Consider the following 4,955-nt stretch of genomic DNA (forward strand, 5'->3'; position numbering starts at 1 on the left):
GAGTGACTGATGGACTGGTATATAAGGAAGAGCATTCCGAGAGACTATTTGTCAAGAGCACAACATGCTTATCGCCTTGCATACTATCGTGTCATGGCCCGAAGAAGCCATTGAAGCCAAGGACTTCGCTGTTGGGACCTTCCTGGGTATCGAAGGAGCTTTCAACAATGTCCTGCCTGAGGCAGTAGTAACTGCTCTTGACGGTATTGGGGTTGAATCGAACCTCAAGTGCCTCATTCTCAATTTTCTGTGCGACAGAGTGATCGAAACGGAATGAGGCAGCGCGCGTGCAAGGCGTAGGGTGAGTAGGGGAACACCACAAGGTAGGGTTCTCTCTCCTCTTCTATGGATCCTAGTGGTTGACGAAGTGCTCAAAAAACTAGAGGATCGCGGCTGTCGGGTGATTGCCTACGCAGACGATGTAGCACTTATGGTCAAAGGAAAGTTCCTTAGCACCGTGAACGAGTTGACGCAGGGATATCTCAGCGTTGTAACAAAGTGGGCGGCCGGAAGTGGACTCGCCATTAATCCTAACAAAACGGAAATGGTTTTATTCAAGCAAAAGTGGCATCTATTGCCTTATACTGCTGCAGAGGAGCTATTGGCAAAAGATGGGGTCTTTCACCGAAAGTGGTCCTCTGCTCTATGACACCATAGTAAAGCCCATCTTTTTCTATGGTGTCTTCATGTGGTGGAGGGCTTTAGGGAAGACCTCACTGGCCAGGAAGCTCGAAAGCGTTCAACGGGCTGCGCTAATTAGCATATGCGGTGCATTAAGATCTACCCAAACCATGGCACTTAATGCAATTTTGAATATTGCGCCGGTGGACATTGGCGGTAAGTGCATAGCCGCGAAGGTGGCTATCAGACTCAGAGAATCTGGTTTCTTAAAGGATCGTGCATCTGGTCATTCGGATATCCTTACAAACTTTGACAGAATTTCGGATCATCTGGATCATGGAGTCGCCTTACCGAACTCTGGCGGCTCCTTCTCTGCCCATATACCGACGAGGGAGATGTGGGTGGGAAGAAGCCGTTGGAGGAGGGGGGCAGCAAGCTTCTGTCGGGAGCTCTCCATCAACTCCTGTTTCAGACTTTCCGACTACTGTAGTGTATTCCAGGCTGAGGTCGCAGCCATCAAGGTAGCAGCTGATTTGCTGCTACAGAGTGCATCCACCTTCAGACAAGTGACTATTCACTCAGATAGTAGAGCGACTATATTAGCCTTGAACTCATTCGAGGTGCGTTCAGGCTTGGTCGAAGAATGTCTAACGTCGCTATCTCTAGCAGCTAGAGTTTTTGTGATTAGACTGGTGTGGGTGCCGGGCCATAGCAGGCAATTGCAAAGCTGATGAGTTAGCAAGGAAAGGCACCCTAGAATCATTATCGGTAGAATGGAAACGGATTGGTGCTCCTCTTTCTTCTTGTAGTCTACTACTAGATAGCTGGGCCACGCGGATGCTCGTCCAACACTGGGCCAGCACCGGCACTTGTGCGGTTACAAAAACCTTCTGGCCCAGCATAGATCGCAGGAGATCAAATGATCTCTTATTCCTCAATAAGGCTAACCTCTCATTGTTAGTGGGTCTTTTAACAGGCCACTGTCCTATTGGCTTACACGCGGTAAGAATGGGTATCTTACCGGATGCTGACTGCAGATGCTGTTCCTGCTTGACTGTCCCGCTTTTGTGAGGTCAAGACATACCTTTAGACACCCCACCGAACTGGCGGGTGTTGAAGTTAAGCGTCTGTGTAAACAAATATTGGCTACAAAGCGCTTCGGCAATCTTTAAGTCCGAATACGGGAGTTTTTCAAGTAATGGCATCACAAAGGACTAATTTGTTAGTCTACGTGCGATCATCGATCAGCCATTCTTACATAACCTAACCTAAATTTTACAATCAATTAGGCAATTCACAAGCTTTGTTGTATGTCTTATGTCATATTTTAATATTCTTAAAAAATACGACACTTGTGAGCACCCTTAACTGTTGTATGTCATAGTTTGTCATATTGCTGTACTTAATCAGCTAATAGTGAAAAATTAAGAAGACAGAAATGGCACGAGAAAGTCAGAAAAATAAAATTATAGCTTCTTTATGTGAAAATCATGCATTGGCTCTATTAGGAGTGGAATCAAGTGAGTATTTGCTAACATTTCTTCATTAAATAAAAATATTTATACTTTGCCAGGTGACGAAGAAGACGAAGCTATTGAAAGTTTATTGATCAGTATGAGCTGTTTGCTGAGCAACAGAAGAAGCGTTCATTTCGGCTTACCAAAATGTTCCAGTTGGCAGCGAAATGTGCTAAGGAATCTTGACGAAAGCAGATTCAATCGGATGCTTCGTGTTCGCCCGGAGGAATGCGAACGTATCTTAGAATTAATTAAAAATGACGCCGTTTTTAAGACAAGTTCAAGTGCTTCACAACTTCCAATCGAACTGCAACTCAAAATAGTGCTGTATCGGTTGGGATCTTCCGGCGATGGACAATCTGTTCGCAAAGTGGCTTCCTTATTTGGTGTGGGTGATGGGGGCACTATTAAAAATGTAACGCAACGAATTTTTACAGCCATATTGAGATTAAAAAATGAGTTTTTATTCTGGCCCAATGAAAGAGAAAGACTGGAAATTGTGTCCGCAACTTCGAAGGAAATGCCAGGGTGTGTGGGTTACATCGATGGTTCCGAAATGAAATTTACTATTCGCGTAAACGTCAATATTCTGTAAAACTACAAGCGATTTGTGACTATAAATTGCGCTTAAGACAGGTGACGATTGGTTACCCAGGCAGTGTACATGACGCGAAAATATTTTCAAATTGTTCACTAGCAAAGCATTCGGAACGATTCTTGTCGACATCACAGTGGGTCGCGGGAGATAGTGCCTATCCACTGAAACCATATTTAAAAACGCCCTTCCGGCAAAACAGTGTTGAACATAGAAAAGAAGAAAGGGATTTATTCAACGCGTATTTTTCCAAATACCGTGTACGAATTGAGAATTGTTTTGGACTTTTGAAAGAGAAATTTGGTAGTTTAAAGGAGCTTAAATTTAGAATGCTTTCAACGTCAAATAAGAAGGAATGCAATGACTGGATTATGGTGTGTTGTATTCTTCACAACATGTTAATCAGTTTCGATATAGATAATGAAAACAACAATGAAGTTTTGATGCCTCAATTCCCTATATCATCAGAAAATAATATGAGAAATTGCTTGCTTCGTTATATACAAAATCAAAATATTTAATACTTATACACATATGTATATGCATTTGTTCTTTAATCACACAAGTTAATAAAAATGCATGATTATTTTGCTTAATTATAATCCAACTAAGGATATTTTTGATTTTGGTTCTTTTATTTTGGGTTAGGTACATTTATCATTTCATTTTCGTATTCTTCAAAAGGCACTAACTGTTTATATCACAACAAAACTTATAACATAAAAACTTCATTTAAAACATAAAAAAACACATAATAATAAAAATAAATTCATAACAAAAGTGAACTAAAAATATAGTGCATTGTACAATTATTTATATTTTAGCCTAAGCTCTTCCATTGCCAACCTCTCCTGCATTTGTAATTTAATTTTTTCAATTTCTAATTTGTCATTAATTTCTCTTTTTTTTAATTCTATTTCTTTTTCTTTTAACTCTAATTCCTTTTCTTTGATTGTCATTTCCCTTTCCCTTGCTGCAACAGCCATCTTAAGCTTTTGCTTCCTTATTTCTGCGATCTCGCCATGAACCTGCAAAATATCCGACAAGGCAGTTTTGGAATATATTCCTTTCTGCCTTCGAGTGCACACATTGTCGTTCAACGCAGGACTTTTTAATTCTTCAGCTTCAGCTTCAACTGAACTGCCCGCTTCAACCACACATTCTGCTCCCGATGGACTTGTAGAATCGCTTTCTAACAGCGTCACCAAACTGTCTTCCACTACTGCAGAACAATTTAATCTGCTGCCGAAAATATCGTCCAACTCTTCATAGAAAAAACACATTTTTCTTAAAGTATCTATAGAAAAAAATAATGGTCACAATTAAAAAAAAAAAAGAGATTTCCTTACAAGAATTTACTTTTTATTGTGTCGCCTTCCATACTTCCTGCGCCTGTCGACCCTTCCCACTCCTTTGCTTTATTATAATTAGTGCGCATATTGCGTACTTTTGCGCGCACTAGTTTCCATTCTACCGTCAGCTTCGTGTCTTCGATGAAACGACCGTAAAAGCTTTGAGCCGTTGGTTTCTTTTAAAAAAAATTATTTGACTTTGTTTTGTTTTTTTTTAAATTAAAATGACAAACCTCGAAACTTCTTTTTTCCATTAGGAAATCCACAAGCGCTTTTCTTGTGCCGCATTCCACTTATGTACCGGGTTGAAACGGCGGCGTTTTGGTTTACACTGCAATAAAATCATTTGCAACCACATAAACACCAATTTCATATTTTATTAATATTCAACTTAATTTACCTGAATATCGTGGTTTCCTTCCATATTAATAACGAAATTTATTTAATTTATTAATTTCAAACACTTAAACGTCAATAATAAGAAAGTAAACAAATACAGCTGATAGAATAGCAAACTCAAGAAACATACCACGCAGTGTTGTATCAGTCATATTTTAATTTTGAATGTGAAACAACAACAGTGTTGATATGACAGTCATAAAAAAATATGACAATATGACGATATGACACACTATGACACCTTGTGAATACCCAAAATATTTTCATAAATAATATTGTCAATGTTTGTATAGTTTTCAAATGTTACAAGGTAAACTCCATTTATGACAGAGTCATCTATAGTATGATTTCCAGAGACTAATACTCGTATTGCTCCCTCTTTAATTATATCTACATATATGTATCTTTATGTTTTTCTTTAATTGTTTTACATTTTCCTTTTTTATTGGACAAAATATCTGATAGGCAAGT

General features: G+C 39.2%; 2 pseudogenes; one reads left to right on the forward strand and one right to left on the reverse strand.

The window, feature by feature from the left end:
- Positions 1-2,059: 2,059 nt before the first annotated feature.
- Positions 2,060-2,557, forward strand: LOC120781323 (annotated as a pseudogene).
- Positions 2,558-3,736: 1,179 nt separating this feature from the next.
- On the reverse strand, positions 3,737-4,171 carry LOC120781322 (annotated as a pseudogene).
- Between the last annotated feature and the right edge of the window lie 784 nt (positions 4,172-4,955).

Source organism: Bactrocera tryoni, unplaced genomic scaffold (genome assembly GCF_016617805.1).
Source record: "Bactrocera tryoni isolate S06 unplaced genomic scaffold, CSIRO_BtryS06_freeze2 scaffold_60, whole genome shotgun sequence".
Classification (NCBI taxonomy): domain Eukaryota; kingdom Metazoa; phylum Arthropoda; class Insecta; order Diptera; family Tephritidae; genus Bactrocera; species Bactrocera tryoni.